The 19,360-nt window shown below is 46.6% G+C and overlaps 1 long non-coding RNA gene across 3 annotated transcripts in view; it reads right to left on the reverse strand.

The window, feature by feature from the left end:
- The window catches only part of LOC310922799, a 60,203-nt gene extending 42,908 nt beyond the window's left edge, over positions 1 to 17,295 (reverse strand). Inside the window, exons 1-6 of one of the 3 annotated variants that reach the window (XR_014592495.1) lie at positions 17,083 to 17,295; positions 16,109 to 16,181; positions 14,075 to 14,981; positions 13,781 to 13,971; positions 13,661 to 13,701; positions 13,060 to 13,575 (exon numbers count right to left, since the gene is read on the reverse strand). This is a non-coding gene — a long non-coding RNA (uncharacterized lncRNA). Of the gene's footprint in view, positions 1 to 13,059; positions 13,576 to 13,660; positions 13,702 to 13,780; positions 14,982 to 16,108; positions 16,182 to 17,082 lie in introns of those variants that run through there. The other 2 variants (XR_014592496.1, XR_014592493.1) reach the window with 2 other exon arrangements.
- Positions 17,296 to 19,360: the final 2,065 nt, after the last annotated feature.

The raw sequence follows: 19,360 nt of genomic DNA on the forward strand, positions 1-19,360 counted from the left end.
ACCTAATTAAAAATACAATAATCTCATTATAACTAAGCAAAAACTTCAAACAAACTTCCTCCAAAATAAATATTTTAAATGCCAAAACCCCTCAAACATTTCAAATAACTCCTTCAAAAATGCCTACTGTACCTTTCAGACTGATTTTGGGAGCAAAGCAAGGAAAGAAAAAGCACACAGCCTGTTTTAAGAAAACAGTGTTCACTCCTGTGCATTCCCTGTCCAGTGTATTCAGCCCAAGCACAGACAGACTGCAGCACACAGATCTCCTTCGCTCTTAGTTAGTTTTAGCCAGCTAAAGCAAACACTTTTTTTCTTTTTCTTCTGACTGTTTAAATCTGCTGCAGACTGAAAAACCCAGAGAAGCACAACAATAAACAAATCAATCCACAAAAATAAAAATAGCACAAATACACTCAAATTAACAGCACCAAAAACAATTATTCCTGACTCAATAAACCCATAATTCCTCAAAACCATCCAAACAAACAGACACCTATAAATACACACAAAACCAAAAGATCCATTTGGCTACAAACAATAACTCTTAAATTATCCAAAACTATAAAACATATACTGTAATCAAGCAGGCTAAATAAACAAACCCCTATAACACAATAAGGAATAATTAATTATAAATATTAAGAAACCCTAAAAAATGAACTACCTCACACTGTCTCAAACCCACTAAAACAAACACTAGATGCTCACCATGATAAAAGCCACCACTAAATAAATAAAAACCTCCCCTATACCTCACACCACAGCCTATTACACCACTGTAAACCTTAGAAAACAAACCCTGGAAAAACACAATATCCCCCCAAAAACAATTCAAAACCAAACTCAGTTCAGAAATACTCTGACCATGTGAACTATTAATTCTAACATGAAATAAATACATCATGTGGCATCTACAAATTAAATAAAGCTACACAATAAAACCTTAAGAACCACCTTAAAACCACTAAAAAAAACCCCAAAATACCCCATCCAACCTGAATCCCTACATATAACACACAAAACCCCAATAACACATTTCAGAAGTCCCTCAAAAAGAGCTACTTAAATTAATTCTACCTCAGATACAAACAATCCCACCCATAAAGTTACCTTATCTCAAAAACCAAATTATATATTACAAATAATACCAAAAAAGGCACACAAAACACTACACACCACCTAAGAACACAATATTGAATAAAAATTACATAAAAGTACCATAATTCATTAAAATTCCAGGTGAAAAGAAAACCCATCCAATTTAAACACAGATAACAACAGAAAAGGAGTTTCTCCAATCAATTTGAATTCCTTTTTTCTCCATAACTCCTTTTTCTTCTGGGAGCACCGGGGAGGGATTGGTGAGACGAAGCTGAAAAGGAAAAAAAACCTCCCCCATTAACCCAAAGTGGCTTATCTGTTTAGTATAGAAGTTTGTTCCTTATCATCCCCTGAGGAAATGCTCCAAACCCAAATGCTCCTGCAGTCTCTTCATGAACCACAACCTCAGGATAAATTCCTCACTCCTCACAGTTCGATACCGAATTGAGCTGAGGCTCCCCTTTTAAACCGCCCTCTCGTTATCCATCACAGCTGCACCTGTGCCTGCTCTGTCCCCCCTCACTGTTCCCAGCTCACACCCGGGGCTGCTCTCTCCCCTCACCATCCTGTGGCATCTCTCACCTGCAGCTGCTGCCCGTCCCAGGGTGAGGGCAGAGGGGACTTGCTGTTCATTCCCGGGACGGTTCATTGTCTGCACCTGACACGATGGGGCACCGGGCTTCCCTTGCTGTGGATAAGGACCCCTCTTCTCCTGCAGGTGCCCGAGGCTGAAACGGGGATTCCACCTCCGAAAGGCCGTATGCATGAGGTTTATAATTCCTAAGGAAATTCCCCAGAAATCGTTACCCTTCATTTGAAATATTTCCTTTGGAATCACTCCTGACTTGTCCTTCTGTGGAAGCGTTTCAAACATTCACTGGAGAGTTGAGGAGCCGAGTTGGCTTGTTTGTAACTTGGCTGACAAGCCCAGACAAAACCCAAACACCGAGAACTCCAGCACTGCTGGCCCCGCCCCCTGGAACGCCCGGCCCCGCCCCCGGCCCCGCCCCCACCCGCCTCTGGGCCCCGCCCCCGGCACATCCCCCTGCTTCTCCAAGTCCCATTTAACCAGAATGATTTTCTGGGGGCAGGAGCACCCAAAGCCAGCAGAACTGACCTTAATCACTTTTGGGGGATCTCTCTTTTCTTCCTCACCAAACTTCCACTGTCAAAACCCAGCCTGAGGCTCAGCTCCCCATCCCCTCAGTCTCTCCAAGGACCTCGGCTTGGATTTCCCAATCCAACGAGGCAGAAATCCTGCTGTCCTTATTGTATATCCTAATTGCAGTAATTGCTTAAGAAATAATTGAAAGATATTAAAAGAATGAAGAGAAATTAAACAAGAGCTGCCTGCACCAAGGGCCATCCAAGGGTTGCTAAAATCCCTTACCAATCCCTTGGCCCTTGGGGAGGGGGAGCGGATTCCTCACCAAAGCTGGTGGGAAGGAAAGGGGAGTTGCCAGGCCCACCCCCAGGTGTTTAGAGCAGAGTTGAGGCTCCCCAGCCATGTCCTAGCTTGGGACTAGGCGGAACAGCTTGTCCCTTCCTCCCCGGGAGCCCCATCCCCAGAATGAGGTAAGTGATGCAGGGGCAGCCTGAGCTGGAGATGACAGGAGTAGGAGGGGGGTGACCCAAAGTATCCTTTCCCCCTGTGTAGGGGTTGAGAGGACAGAAACCATCCTTCCTGGTCAGGTCTGAAATCCAAAAGCCGTTACCTGCATTAGTGCTGATGCATCTGACAGGAACAGGGATAGGACAGCATAGTATTAGTGTGGAGGGGGCGTCAGGAAAACCCAGCTTGAATATCTTTTTTCCTAGAGCTGCTTCCTGGAATTTTTTTCCCCTGTCTTCGCCTTCTGACTGGGCTTTTCCCAGCTGCAGCCTGTCACCATACTTCATGCTCAAGACCTTATTTCAGCTTTTGTCCCTCCCACACATCTCCAGCCTTCAGCTTTTGGACCTATGGGCCCCTCCCTGACACACTGATTGGCCTCTGCCATTAACAATCTCTATCCCACCTCTCTGCTGATTTCATGTGTTCAGAGTTCAGGTGTTCAGCAGTTCTAGAAAGCCCTTCCCAGCCCCAGAGTTTTCAGCTCTTGACCCACAAGCTTTATTTCACGGCCAGCCCGGTTCTTCCACCTCCACATTCATTTTTTCTGCCTGTCTTCGCCAGGTGTAGCTGCTCCAGGTTGAGACAACAGGGTCCTTTTTTTGTCTCTAGTTGTGCGGTTTCAGCTTCAGCTCTAGAAATGCTATTCCACCTCCATCCCATTAATCTTTATTCCATTACCAACCCCTGGGCACGTGTCCCATTTCACAGTCGCTTCCCAGGTCTACACTCATTATCCCCTTTGAACTGTGATTGCAATTGCAGCACTGCAGTCCCCAGTGATCTCAGCTTCAGGCCCACAAGCTTTATTTCACTGCCAGCTCTTCTGTTTCAGTTCTGTCTCCACATCTTCCCAGCAGTGGCACAAAATGCTGCTGCTGGTTCTCAGAGTACGATTTTTGCTTTTGCTCTAGCTTTGTGTTGTTTCAGCTCAGCTCCTGTTCCCATAGTCCAGCCCCAACCTGCCAATCCTTACTGCAGCAACGGCCCTCCAGTCCCTACCCCAGCCCTTACAGCGATTTCAGCTCCAGCCCGCAGTTCCCGTCCCGGCTCCATATTCCCTAGAGCAGCCCCCCAGGGGTTTCACCCCAAAGCCTACCATCTTTGTGTCTCCTCCAGCTCTGCTGTCTCAGCTCCAGCTCCTCAGCTTCCCACTGCCTGCAGCTAAAACTGCTACTGCTTCTCACTGCAGCCCGGGGCTGTTGAGAAGGCCACAAGTCAGTCATTGTCATCACTTCAATGTCTTTAGGAGTTGTATCACCCACCCTCCTGGGTTCTCAACCTTGGGGACACTTGAAGCCCGAAGGCCAACATGTATCTGCCCCCTTCCCCTGGGTCTCAGCCCAGCACTTGTCCAAAAGCCCCCTCAGCTCCCCCAGGCAGCACCAGGGGCTGGAAAGAGCCACTGGGCCCCTGCTCCCTCATCCCAAAAGGTGTCCACAGGTTGGTTCTCGGGGCCTGGAGCCCTCCGAGCCCCCACAGCCTCAGCCTCTGCTGGGTACCACGGGGCAAGGGCTGGTAACCCCCCAGGCATCTCCTGCAGGCCCTGAGCTGCAGCTCCATCCCCTTCTCCCGTGGGGAGAACTCTCCAGCCCCAGCATTTCCACTGTTCCACACTGTTTTGGGCCTGCCTCTAGTGCCAAGGGCTTTATTCCACATCCTGGGGCTTTATGTCTCTACTGGGCTCACAACTGCTGTTTCAGCCCTAGCCCTACAACCTTTACTGAATTAACATCAGATATTTAGGAAAAAAAAAAAAAAAAAACAAAAAAAACCAAAACCAAACAAAGAAACAAAAAAACAAAACAAAAAAAAAAAACAAAAACCAAAGAAACAAAAAAAACCCCAAAAACAAAACAAACAAACAAACAAAAAAAACCCACGAGCCAAAAATAGTGCATTGAAACAAGCAAAATAATGAAAAGATGCAATAAATATGAAAAACATAGTTACTTCTAATAAAAGCAAAATAAAATAACAAAAAATGCAAAAAACGCTGCTTTATTTCTGATCCTGTAAATGCTGCTTTAAATCCAGAAGCTACAGAAGCGCTTCTCGCCGGCCCCTGGTAGCCACAGCCGGTCCTCCTGCGCCGCACCAGGCCCCGCACCGGCCTCCGGCTGCCCTGGGTACGGCTGGCGCCACTGCCCCAGGACACCGCCGGCCCCCAGACACTGGCGCAGGCGGACGCGGGAGTCGCGTCCGTGCTCACCCTCGCTCCCCGGGCCGGCAGCTGCGGACATCCCGTCCCGGCGCAGTGGCGCTCCTCCCGACCGACCGACCGCGCAGCTCCAAACGCCGCTCCGCGTCCCGCCGCCGGACTGACACCCCCCGGCCCCTCAGGGCGCTATTTATGCCCCAGGGCCGGCCAGCTCAGCCAATCACAAGCGGAGGCAGCGCCGGCCCCGCCAATCCCTGTTGAGGAAGCGCCGGCCAGCTGAGCCCAACGAATCACAAGCGGAGGCAGCGCCGGCCCCGCCAATCCCAGCTCGGCTCCGCGAGCCCGCCCCCCGCTGTCCCCTCACGGCCCCGTTCCCGCCAGGGCCGGCGGATCGGGGCCGGGGGGTTCGGGGCCCGGGCTGAGGGCGGGGCGGCGTTGCGGTCGCGATCGGGACCGGGAGCGCTGCGGGCGGCAGGAACCGCTCCTGCTCCGCCGGCAGCCGGCGCTGCGCCGGCGTCCTGCCGGGGCTCCGGGCACGAGAGGACGGCGGCGGCGATTTCCTGGTGCCGGCAGGGCTGTTGGGTGAGAGGATCTCAGTGTGCGACAAGTGACCACCTGAAACACACAAACAATAAGGGATGCTCAGAGTTGCACCAGAAACACCACTGCCCTGACCACACAAATATATCAATTGTAGAAAACACAAACAAAAGCGCAGCAAAAAAGCGCCAACTCTTATTACTCCTAGTCCATCTTCCAAATATAATAAGAATAACCCCATCTCCATTCCCCTCAAAAAACTTCCAAAATATACACCCAAACCCCCCCCAACTTAAAGACCTGCCTCTAACTAAATAAGCATAAAACCCACATCTTTCAAACTATATAAATTCATTAACCTAATGCATCAAAACCACAGAATTTTTAATCCTTAGTCAACACCATATACACCGATCCCATCACTATATACAAAAACAAGTCCTGTTGTCTATTAATAAAATAACAAAAAAGTCTCAACTTTTAACGACAAAAAAACCATAAAAACACCTAATTAAAAATAAAATAATCTCATTATAACTAAGCAAAAACTTCAAACAAACTTCCTCCAAAATAAGTATTTTAAATGCCAAAACCCCTCAAATATTTAAAATAACTACTTCAGGAATGCCTTCTGTACCTTTCAGACTGATTTTGAGAGCAAAGCAAGGAAAGAAAAAGCACGCAGCCTGTTTTAAGAAAACAGTGGTCACTCCTGTGCATTCCCTGTCCAGTGTGTTCAGCTCAGACAGACTGCAGCACACAGATCTCCTTCGCTCTTAGTTAGTTTTAGCCAGCTAAAGCAAAGACTTTTTTTTCCCTTTTTCTTCTGACTGTTTAAACCTGCTGCAGACTGGAAAACCCAGAGAAGCACAACAATAAACAAATCCATCTACAAAAATAAAAACAGCACAAATGTAAATTAACAGCACCAAAACCAATTATTCCTGACTCAATAAACCCATAATTCCTCAAAACCATCCAAACAAATAGACCACCTATAAATACACACAAAACCAAAATATCCATTTGACTACAAACAATATCCCCTAAATTATCCAAAACTATAAAACATATACTGTAATCAAGCAGGCTAAATAAACAAACCCCTACAACACCACAAACAATAATGTCATTATTAATATTAAGAAACCCTAAAAAATGAACTACCTCACACTGTCTCAAACCCACTAAAACAAACACTAGATGCTCACCATGATAAAAGCCACCACTAAATAAATAAAAACCTCCCCTACACCTCACACCACAGCCAATTACACCATTGTAAACCTTAGAAAACAAACCCTTGAAAAACACAATATCCCCCAAAAACAATTCAACAACAAAACTCAGTTCAAAAATACTCTGACCATGTGAACTATGAAACCAAACACGAAATAAATACACCACATGTCTCATCACACCATCTACAAACAGAATAAAGCTACACAATATATCATTAAAAACCACCAAACAGAAAAAAACAGCTCTACCCAACCTGAATTCCTCCACACAACACACAAAACCCCAATAACACATTTCAGAAGGCTCTCAAGAAGAGCTACTTAAATTAATTCTACCTCAAATACAAACAAACCCACCCATAGAGTTATCCTCACTCAAAAACCTGATTATGTATAATAAATAATACTCCAAGAAGTCACACAAAATACTACACACAACCTAAGTACATAATATTGAATAAAAGCCACATAGAAACATCATTATTTATTAAAATTCCAGCTGAAAAGAAAATTCCTCCACTTCAGACACTGACAACAACAGAAGAGGAGTTTCTCCAATCAATTTGAATTCCTTTTTTCTCCATAACTCCTTTTTCTTCTGGGAGCACCGGGGAGGGATTGGTGAGATGAAGCTGAAAAGAAAAAAAACATTCCCCCAATAAACCCAAAGTGGCTTATCTGTTTAGTATAGAAGTTTGTCCCTTGTTGTCCCCCAAGGAAATGCTCCAAATCCAAATGCTCCTGCAGTCTCTTCATGAACCACGGCCAGAACTCAGGATAAATTCCTCATTCTTCACAGCTCGATATCGAATTGAGCTGATGCTCCCCTTTTAAACCGCCCCCGGCTGGAACCAGCCCCTCGTTATCCATCACAGCTGCACCTGTGCCTGCTCTGTCCCCTCTACATTAATTCTAATTTACCAGTTTCTCCTCGCTGCCTTCCCCGGGAGGCCCCGGCGCGGCTCCAGCGGCAACAGCGAGTGCTCCAGCTCCGGGCACAGCGCCAGCGTGTCCCGCCCGCCCACCCGCCCGCCGGGGGATCGGCAGCGGCCCCGACACCGCCTTGAATGGCCCGCTGAGGAAGCGGCAGTGAGGGCGGACACCGGCCCGGAACTGCCCCGGAACTGCCCCCGGCTCGTTCGGTTCGGCTGAGGGGGGCGATGTTCGGGGAAACCCGGCTGGGTTCGGCTGTTCGGGGAAACTCGGCTGGGTTCGGCTATTCGGCGATTTCCGTCAGCCGTCGGCTATTCTCGGCTGTTCGGCAACACTCGGTCATTTTTGTCACTCCCCGACTCTGTTCGGTGACGCCGCGACTTATGTCACTTTCACCCCTCCCCGCCGCCATCTTTAGAAGGTCAGCCGCAGCGAACCGGGCCGCCATCTTGGTTGTGGCACACGTAAGGACCCCATCAGTGTCTACAACAGGCGCCTGACTAAAACGTCTACCCTGAACCCGCCCGCGGCGCAGCTGAACCCACAGTGCGTGTCCCTACACCTGGAAACACCGCAGAAAATTGTCCCCGAGCGGCGCCGTGGTCGGGATTTTTAAGCAGGCACTATGATAGACACACCAGAGGTCCTCTATTTTTCCCGCCCTTTTGGCCGCCCTCTTTAGAAGGTCAAGCGCCACGAGTCGCGCCGCCATCTTGGTTGTGGCATCCCCCCCCAAATGTCCCCCTTGGCTGCTCGCACAGGCCCCTGACCACATCGCCTGCCCAAACACTGCCGCTGCGCCGCTCAGCCCTCATCCTGTGCCCGCGCACCTGCGTACGCCACGGAAAAATCGCTCCCGGGCGGCTCCGTGGTCCAGGTCGCGCGCAGGGAGCCGGCTGCCACGTGTCCGGGGGTCCTCGCATTTTTTCTCGCCTTTTTGGCCGTGATCTTTCGGTCCTCGGGTGGCAAAACTGCCCGTGAGCTCACAGCCCAGGGCTGCTACGGCGGAGAACTGCAGTACTGCTTTTTATCCACGGGATGGCAGCATTGCCGCACAGTTCACAGCCCGGGGCTGCTACGGGCACGGGGGAGAACTGTAGTACCGCTCTATATCCACACGATGGCAGCATTGCATCACAGTTCAGAGCCCGGTGCCAGGCAGAGGGAGCTGCAGTACCGCTCTGTGTCCACACGGTGGCAGCGCCGCCGCACGGAGCGGACGCAAAAAAGAACGTGGCCAAAATTCCCCTTCCAAACATCCCCGAAAATAAAGGCCTCAAAAGACCCCCAACCACAACAACTACGAGAACCCTGCCATCAACCAAGCCAAAACAAAAATAGCCTTAATTTTATGCTATATTTCCATATTTCTTCTATTTCTTATTATGATATTTCTATTATCTCATGTATTTATCTAGTATAATTTATCTATTTATATAATCTACCTATTTATATTATTAAAATTTATTTATTATATCATGTTCATTTTATTAGGTATATTTTACATACTATAATATATGGAACATGTAATAATAGTGTAACTAAAGATATTATTCTTAGATGCTATAGTTGTCTTTTTGTTATGTATATATTTATTTTTTTGTATTTTTATTTTTTTTGGTAGCATTTATTTCTTGATATTTTAAACTATATGACTTCATTAACCTAACAGATCAAAACAAGAGTTAATTCGAATTGAAAGACTGGTTTTCTAAGGGGTAAACACTTAATCTTTATTAAAATAAAAATAAATTCTAATAAATAATATAAAAATAATTTAAAAATAATATTATAAAATGAAATAATTTTCTCTTTCTGCGTGCTTTTGGGGGGATTGTTTGTGGGGCCTTTGTTTTGTTTTTTTTTTTGTTTGCTTAGTTTTAGATTTCTTGGGTAATAAACAAGGAGGTTCAGAGAGTTATAAAATAAAATGTCTACTTAGTTTTATTGCTATAAACCCCTAACCTTAAGACCTAACCCGCTACCCTGACCCTTGAGCCCCTGACTCCTGACCCCTGACCTTTGACCCCCGGACCTATGACCTTTGACCTATGACCCTTGACCTTTGACCTATGACCCCCTGACCTTTGGCCTTTGACCTATGACCCCCTGATCTTTGACCTATGACCCCCTGACCTTTGGCCTTTGACCTATGACCCTCTGACCTTTGACCCCTGACCTTTGACCTATGACCCCTGACCCCTGACCTTTGACCCATGACCTTCGACCCCTGACCCCTGACCTTTGACCTATGACCCCTGACCTTTGACCCCCTGACCTATGACCTTTGACCTATGACCCCTGACCTTTGACCCCCTGACCTATGACCTTTGACCCTTGACCTCCTGACCTTTGACCTATGACCTTTGACCCCCTGACCTTTGACCCTTGACCTATGACCTTTGACCTTTGACCCCTGACCTATGACCTATGACCTTTGACCCTTGACCTATGACCCTTGACCTATGACCTTTGACCTATGACCTTTGACCCTTGACCTATGACCTTTGACCCCTGACCTTTGACCTATGACCCCTGACCTATGACCTTTGACCCTTGACCTCCTGACCTTTGACCTATGACCCTTGACCTATGACCTTTGACCCCTGACCTATGACCTTTGACCTTGACCTATGACCTTTGACCTATGACCTTTGACCCCTGACCTATGACCTTTGACCCTTGACCTCCTGACCTTTGACCCTTGACCTATGACTTTTGACCCTTGACCTTTAACTTTTCACCTACGACCCTTGACCTTTGACCCCTGACATATGACCTTTGAACTATAACCCCTGACTTACAACCTTTAACCTATTACCCCCTGACCCCCGGCCTTTGACCCTGACCCCCTGACCTTTGACCGTAATGCATTCTGAACCCTAAAATCAACCCCACATGTAACCTTATATGTAAATGTAACCCTGCATAATTAATTGGGTGGTTTGAATATTTAATTAGATCACCTGCATAATTAATTGAGTGATTTGCATATGTGTAGGTAATTAATTAGGTTATTTGCATAGGGTGATTAATTATTCAATTGGGTCATTAGTGGTCCAGGTGGGAGTGGGGGGTGTGGTGATTAAGCAATCATCTATAATCAGCTGCTCCTACCTGGAGGACTAATTAGGGGGGCATACAGTATGTATACCCTGTGTATAGGGGGGCTATAGGGTGTATATATAAATAAAAAAGAATAAAAATAATAAGTCTGGTGCAGTGGTAGGAATTTTCATGCGGCCAGGGACCAAATATTTTTATTTATTTAAAGTTTTTTTTATTATTTGTTCCCTGGCCGCATGGAAATTCCTACCACTACACCAGAGTTAGAAATAAAGTTAAACTTTATTTCTAACTTTAAATTACAAATAAAGAGAAAGAGAGAAACAGAGAAAAACAGAGCGAGAGAGCGAAACAGACAGAGAAACAAAGCAAAAAAGAGTCAGAGCAACAGAGAAACACAGTGAGTTAGAGTGAAAGAGAGACTTGGAGAGAAACAGAGTTGTTAGAGTGGAAGTAAAAGAGAAACAGCATTAGAGTGAAACTGAGACAGAGTGAGCGTGTGAGAGAAACAGAGAAACAGACTGAGAGACTGAGAAAGAAAGAGAAACAGAGTTACACTGAAATAGAGTTACAGCGAAACACAGGGAAAGAGAAACAGAGCTAGAGAGAAACACAGAATGAAAGCAAAAGACAAACAGCTAGAAATAGAACAACAGAGGAAAATAAAGAGTTAAGAGAGAAAGAAGCAGAGTGAGAGAGAAAAGGAAATAGCATGAAGATATAGAGAGGAAAATAAATAGACTTACCTGGAAGTAGGGAAATAGAGTGAAGGAAAGCAAGAAATAGAGTGAGAGAAAATGACTCAATGACACCAAATAAAGACAGGAGCCAAAGGGGGGCAGAGGGGGCGGGAGGGAATCTTAATTAAGGTGGATTCAACTTTTATTGAATGAACATTTTTATTTACACTTCAGCAAAACACATGGAAACAACATATACAAATGCAAGTACAGATACAACCCATAGACACGCTGATAAAAGTACAGCTTCGTACAGAGCGATACATGGAAACGCGGCAGCAAATGCAAATACGGAACAATACAGGGAACCGCAAGCCAAATACATATTGAGACAATAGAACAGTTTTTCTGCTTCTGAAACATCCATTATATCTCATTTTATTGGTACAGGAAATGCAAAACAAAAGCAGCACATGTAAAATAGAACAGTCTCAACACAAACCGGCCTGCCTGACGAAAACCCTGGTCCACAGGCCGTCGGCACCCAACTTTGGCGATGAACATCGCCTCGCAGACCGGCCAGGACCGAGGAAAAAAAAATAAACCCAGCCGGGGGGGAAAATTAAAAAAAAAAAAAACCCAAGCTGGGGATTTTTTATTCTAAATTTAAAGTGTGTTGAAAAACCTGAAAGGCAAAAGTCACACACACAAGGTTACAACCAGTCAAACCAGTCAGCACACACACAGAGGCAAACACAAGCAAACACAGACAACTCTCATACACACACAGTCACTCTTCAGCGTACGTGGTAGATTCCAGGAAACTTGTAGCATCAGCAACCGCAGAGATGCTAATCCTCCTCAGGGACCTGGAAGACAACAAGAGGTGGTCAACAAGCACTTATCTGACAGCAAGTTATCCCCACTCCAAGCCCGTATCTCCTATGCCCAAAACTCCACAGAAAAGAGGTGAACTGTGAAGTTTTACAACTGTTCTACCTCACTAACACTATGTGCCAGGGCAGGGCAGCTCACACATAAGCGGCATAAGATAGCCTGATACAACATAGTCACATACAATAGGATACAGCATAAGCCAGCATAGTGTGATACAGCATAGTCACATACAGTACAATACAACATAAGCCAGCATAGTCACATACAACATATTCAGATACAATGTAGGCACATACAATATAAACCAACATAGTGAGATGCAATAGACTCAGATACAATATAGGCACACACAATATAAGCTGACACTGAGAGACGCAATATTGGCGCATTCAACATTGGCACATACAACATGAGCAGAGATAGGTAGAATACAAGTGCTGACTTCAGATGACTCTGAAAGATACTGCAGGCACGTGAGGGGAATCTAATACCCTCCCTATAAAAGTCCAAGAGAATGGCATCTGAAAAGGCGGCGCTACCGAAGCTGAGAATGAAAACGGATGAGAATGCTCGAGTGTCCGTGTGCTGGCCTCAAAAAGTCAAAATGTAACGAGGCCGGAATAAGGATGATCCGGGAAAGTACGCGAGGAGAGTACGGCCAAAGGGGGCCGGAATGGTGCGGATAAAGCGCCTGGATGTAACAAAGGCCTATCACACAGAAGACAAGGGACACAAACTACATAATGCAGACGCAGACAAAACTTGAAACTGCCAGGCAGTTTCACCTTATGGACCCAAGACTCCTAGCACAAGATGAGCCACAGGCTGATGACGCCAAAGGAAAGAAAGCTTTAAGGCAATAGCACGTGATGACGAAACAGAACTCCTCACAAGAACTAGTGCCTAAGTTGTTAATAGGATGCTCGAGAAGCTGGGTAGGCCGAGAGAAGGAAGCGATGACTGCCGGGTGACCGTGGCGATAGCTCTGGACCTGAAGGCGACCTCCTCGGGTGACAACGTCCACGAGGATGTTGAGACTCGAAGACGGACGACGGCGCAAAACACGCGAGGACGCGGAACTGCCCTGTCCGGCAAAGCCTCCGGTGAGGCCGAGGTGAAACCCTCTCCCGTTAGTTGCGAGGGGCCCGTCCCACTAGGGCTCTCTCCTCTAAGCTGACTTTGAATTGCCTCCTTTTGCAAAGCTTTTTCCCCTTCACCCAAACACCAGCCCAAACACTTATCTTTCACAAGATGAGCGGACAAAAATCCATCTTCAATGAAAAAGAACACATCCGCTTCAGTGCTCCCATATCCAGTCTTGGGCTCCGCACCTCACGGTACCTAGGACAACAAAACAGAAAATGTGACAATTGCCTGACAGAAAAAGTAATCCCCAGGCCTCCCCTGCACCGCTACCCCGGCTCACCTCAGATCGCCATTTGACTCCTGAGGCTGCCCGGAGGATACCTGCAAAAGGAAAAGGTACACATTTAGCGTGCTGTTAGACACCGCTCACCTGAGTCATCCTGCCAAAATGTCAACTCACCTGCTTGCCTCTCTTCCCTGGTATGTGTAGGGCCACAGCAGCTCCCACAAAGAAACAAGGCAAAAAGCAGGCTGAGTTACTGTGAAAACACAATTGCTCCAGTCTGACAGAACTCTGAAACATGTATATCTTAAACTTGTACCCACCAAGCTGCCGGGATCCAGGACTGGAACGCCTTGCAAGTGGACCACCTAGAAAAAAAAACCCCAAAAAAACTCAACAGTGTATGCTTAGAGTTGCACCAGAAATTGAGGCCTGAGCAACAACTGCTTCCATCCACCAGTCAACACTCACCTTGTCTGCTTCACCTGGAGTGCCAATATCCCATGTTACCTCCTAAAAATAAAGACAAAGAACAATGAAATACACCTCAACATCAAGTTACTGCTGGTAATACTGTGCATGGGGAGAATGAGACCTGTTAAGGGGTTGAAAGGAAAAAAAAAAAAAGGCACCACAGTGTTCACAGCTTTCTCCATTCAGGTTTTTTAATGTTGCAGAAAATACAGAGGTTTTTCACTAACTGCACTCTCAATTATATCCAGACATCCAATGGACATGGAGGTAATTTTTCAACTTCTTTCTTGCCAACAGCCAAACTTCCACCTACTCAGGGTAAGAAACAGAATGGAGAAAAAAAAAAAAAAAAACAAACACAAAAACAAACAAACAAACAAACAAACAAAACCCCAAAGAAAACATAAGTTAATGGTTTCTGTGTAGAAGTCCACCGGAAGGGTGGTCAGTGCTCAGAGAATGGGAGTCTCCTGGAAAACAGAGAATGCTTGGTCTTTTTTCATGCTATCCTTTATCTTTTTCATATTAAAGCATGGCACAAATGAATTTAGTGTTCTTTGATGTCAGTCTTTTCCTGGTTTTTCTCTCCTTTAGGGTCAAACTTCCACATACTCTGGGTAAGAAATAGTATTTAAAAAAGGAACAAAGAAAACATGAAAAAATAAAAATTAAAAAAAAAAATTGAATAAAGTTAATAAAAAGTTTTTTAAAAATTAAAAATACAAAAAATAAAAACATGGAAATAAAATAAAAATCTAAAAAAAATCTAAAAGTAATATTAAAAAAAGTTAAAAATTAAAAATAAATATAAAAATTTTTAAAGAACACAAAACAACAGCTGGACTGGGATGAGGCCTTCCAGGGGCTCTGCTTCCTACTGGCTCCATCCTTTTTTGCCAACTACCTGCAAGAGGAAAAACAACAGGGATAAAGTTTCAAACAGGATCTCCTTGGTTGAGGCACTTCAAAATAAGATTTTGAACAAAAAGGTGGGCAAAAAAGAGAGTCTCAAAATCAAGATGTAAGTCTCACAGCTATTAAAAAAAAAAATAAAAGAAAAAAAAGAAAAACATGTCTTTGGTGCGTATAACTTGCCAGCCCCTCATGTTTTCAGCCCTTACATTGATTTTTACCAAGGAGAACTCGACAGCTCCAGACACTTTGTGGCAACCCGGGAATACCCTCTACAGCCCAACTACACCCCACATGACAAATTTCAACTCCCCAGGGACTTGTCCCATTCCCCCCACACCCAGACTGAGCAACAAGGCAGAGCAGCTCCAGGCCAAACACACCAACACCCGTGACACAGGACAGGACAAAAGGGGGGACACAACAGGGACAGAAATATCTCGGCAAGAAGAACGACCCTGAGGACCGAGAGAACTCGCAATGAGATGACTGAGGTCAGACCCATGGGGAGCTGACCAGGCTCAGAGAACCCTGCAGGAAGAAGATGCCAACAGGATCACTGATCCCCAGAAACGCAGGGATGGATGCCCGAGAATCCTACGGTCAGAATCCTCCACTCAGCTGTGCACTTTTAGAAGACCTAATCTGCCAGAATGGATCACAGCAGTGCACAGCTGTGGATACAGCTCAGAACAAGACCTGGAAAGGCACCAGCCTGGATGGTTGTGAAGAGAGATGGATTCTGATGTGTGTCTGAGCACCTGAGTCAAGAATTTGATGCCTGGCCTGGTATCAGCACCAGGAACAGGGAGACGTTAAGAACGATGCCTGGGGTTTCCAACAGACCCCCTCAAAGGGATAACACAAAAGACACAGAGTGCACAACAGACAAGTGACACGACGTGCCCTGGGACTGCTCTGCCCTGCACACCTCAGCACTGATCAAAAATGAGACTTTTCCCTTTACACGGCCTAAGGGGTCACATCTTGGACATCCCCATCTCCAAACCTGATTTAAAAACCCCTCCTGGTGATCCCTGACCCCACATCCCACTTTCATCCCCTCTGTGGCTCCCAGCCCTCCACTTATCTCTCAGACATCTGGGGATGGGAATTCACATTGGGTGCCAAAGAAGGTCGCCTCTCCCTCTGGGAGACTCCTGCTGTCACTGTGCTGTTGTCTCTCAGTCAGCTACAATAAAGAAAACCAAATATCAAAGCATAATCTCACCAGCACATCCCCCAAAACCAGCAATTCTGCTACTCCCCCTCTCCTAAGCATGCCTGGGTCCTTGGGCAGCACACTTCACTTCAGCTGTGCTCAGAGGCTGACTCTTGCAGTGCCAAGGTCTTAGAGACATTATTGGTACTGAGCCCACCCACCACAGCCTCCATTAGGGGTGTGAGCAACCCCAGTTAGAGCAGGAAGGGAATGCAGGCTGGACATCCCCAGTGAACCCAAACCCTGTGGACTCTGCCCCCCACTATCACTTCCTGCCTGGCCCTTGCCTTGGGCTTACTGCCTGCACCTCTCAGGGCTTCTGGCATTGTCCCGCATTAGGATTGCTGCCTGCACCTGCTCTCAGGGAAACAGTGTTGGTAGCAGTGCTGTGAGGGCTGGTACACCTGTACTCTGACTTGTATCCCAGCCTGGGCCCCTGATTTTCACTGTGTGCTCTCTAGCCTGTGAGTCCTTTGCCTCTCAAGTCCTCCCACAGCCTCTGTGTGTGTCACTGTAAACTCCCCCTGCTGAACTCTACTACCCCACACCTCACAGCCTGCATTACTCCTGATCAGGAGTAACCTGGGACAGGGATCTCAGGGTATGCTGGGCCAGGAATCCCCCAGTGCACCCCAACCCGCTGGAACCCAAAAGGCGGCCAACAATGTGAAGCTCCCCAGAACACAGAGACAGGTCAGAACTGCCCTGCCCAGCAAAGGCTCTGGTGATGCTGAAGAGAAACTCTCTCTCTTTTTTGCACCTGAGGGCTCCATCCCACAAGGGCCCTCTCCTCTAAGGTAACTTTAAATTGCCTCCTGGGACTGAAAAGGATTTTTCCCCTTCACCCGACCACCAACCCCAACAACTCAACTTCTGAATATGAGCGGACAAAATCCATCCTGGACAGAAATGAACGTGTTGGCTCCGGGGATTTGGAGACGTTCTCTCAGTGCTGCCGTATCCAAACTCCAGCTGTGCACCTCCTCACACTACCTGGGACCACAGAACAGAAAATGTGACTATTCCCCTCCAAAAGAGTCACCCCCAGGGCTCCTCTGCACCCCTGTCCCAGCTCCCCCTCAGATCTTCACCCCACTCCAGAGGCTGCCCAGAGTGAACCCAGCAAAAGGAAAAGGGACACACTGAGCACAGCACTCACCTGTGGGCCACCTGCACAAGTGCCAACTCACCCCCTCCCTCTATTCCCTGGCACACCTGGGGCAGCAGCAGCACCTGCAAAGAAACGAAAAAAGAAAAATCATGTTGAGTTACTGTGAAACAGCAACCTCCCTGCTCTGACTGAAGCACAGCACAAGTGAACCTTCATGTTGCACCCATCTGCCCTCCTCTGGCATCCTGGGCCAGCTCATCTGCCAAGGGGACCACCTAAAATAAAACAAAACACACCAGTGAATGCTTAGAGTAGAACCAGAAAGAAGACTACAGCAATAATAACTGCTTCTGTCCACCCATCACTGCTCACCTCGTCCACTTCACCTTGACTGCAGAGATCCAGCTTTGCCTCCTAAAAATAAAGACAAAGAGCAGTGCTGTAACATGGCCACCATTTACACTCCCCTGCAAACACAAACAGTGACTGACCTTCTCAGGGGAACCCCCTCACACAGGATGGGCCACTCTGCCATGGATTTAATCCATCTGCATCTGAAACAAAGTCAGGACAAGAGTCAAAGTGCTGCAGGAGAACTCGACAGCTCCAGACACTTTGTGTCAATCCAGGAATACCCTCTACAGCCCAACTACACCCCACATGACAAATTTCAACTCCCCAGGACTTGTCCCATTCCCCCCACACCCAGACTGAGCAACAAGGCAGAGCAGCTCCAGGCCAAAAACACCAACACCCGTGACACAGGACAGGACAAAAGGGGGGACACAACAGGGACAGAAATATCTCAGCAAGAAGAATGACCCTGAGGACCGAGAGAACTCGCAATGAGATGACCGAGGTCAGACCCATGGGGAGCTGACCAGGCTCAGAGAACCCTGCAGGAAGAAGATGCCAACGGGATCACTGATCCCAAGAAACGCAGGGATGGATGCCCGAGAATCCCAAGGTCAGAATCCTCCACTCAGCTGTGCACTTTTAGAAGACCTAATCTGCCAGAATGGATCACAGCAGTGCACAGCTGTGGATACAGCTCAGAACAAGACCTGGAAAGGCACCAGCCTGGATGGTTGTGGAGAGAGATGGATTCTGATGTGTGTCTGAGCACCTGAGTCAACGTTCAATGATATCAGTGCCTGTCCAAGGAACAGAGAGATGTTAAGAACGATGCCTGGGGTCTCCAAAAGACCCCTTGAAGGGTTAACGCAAAAGACACACAAAACAAAACACACAACAGACACAGAGTGCACAACAAACAAGTGACACGACGTGCCCTGGGACTGCTCTGCCCTGCACACCTCAGCACTGTGAGACCTTCCCTTCACGTGCCCTAAAGGGGTCACAGCTTGGACATCCCCATCTCCAAACCTGACCCAAAAATCCCTCCCAGTGACTCCCAACCCACACCCCACTTTCACCCCCTCTGTGGCTTTGAGCCCTTCACTTATCTCTGGGATGTCCAGGGATGAGAATCCACATCAGGGGCCAAGGAAGGCTGTCTCTGCCTCTGGGAAATTCCTGCTGTCTCAGTCAGGTGCCATAAAGAAAACCAAACATCCACGGATGATCTCAGCAGGGCTGTTGGGTGAGAGGATCTCAGTGTGAGACAAGTGACCACCTGAAACACACAAACAATAAAGGATGGTCCGAGCTGCACCAGAAACACCACTGCCCTGACCACGCAAATATATCAATTGTAGAAAACACAAACAAAAGTGCAGCAAAAAAAAAGCCAACTCTTATTACTAATAGTCAAACTACCTAATACAATATAATACAATAATACAATATAATACAATAATGCAATATAACGATGTATACTATAATATATATAACAATATATAATATATATAATATTATATATATTATAATATAATAATGTATAGTATAATATAATAAATAATAAAAATAACCCCATATCCATTCCCCTCAAAAAACCTCCAAGATGCATATCTTATATATCTGGGTATACCCCCAATTTAAAGACCTGCCTCTAACTAAATAAGCATAAAACCCACAT

Source organism: Zosterops lateralis (genome assembly GCF_965231275.1).
Source record: "Zosterops lateralis genome assembly, chromosome: Z".
Lineage (NCBI taxonomy): Eukaryota > Metazoa > Chordata > Aves > Passeriformes > Zosteropidae > Zosterops > Zosterops lateralis.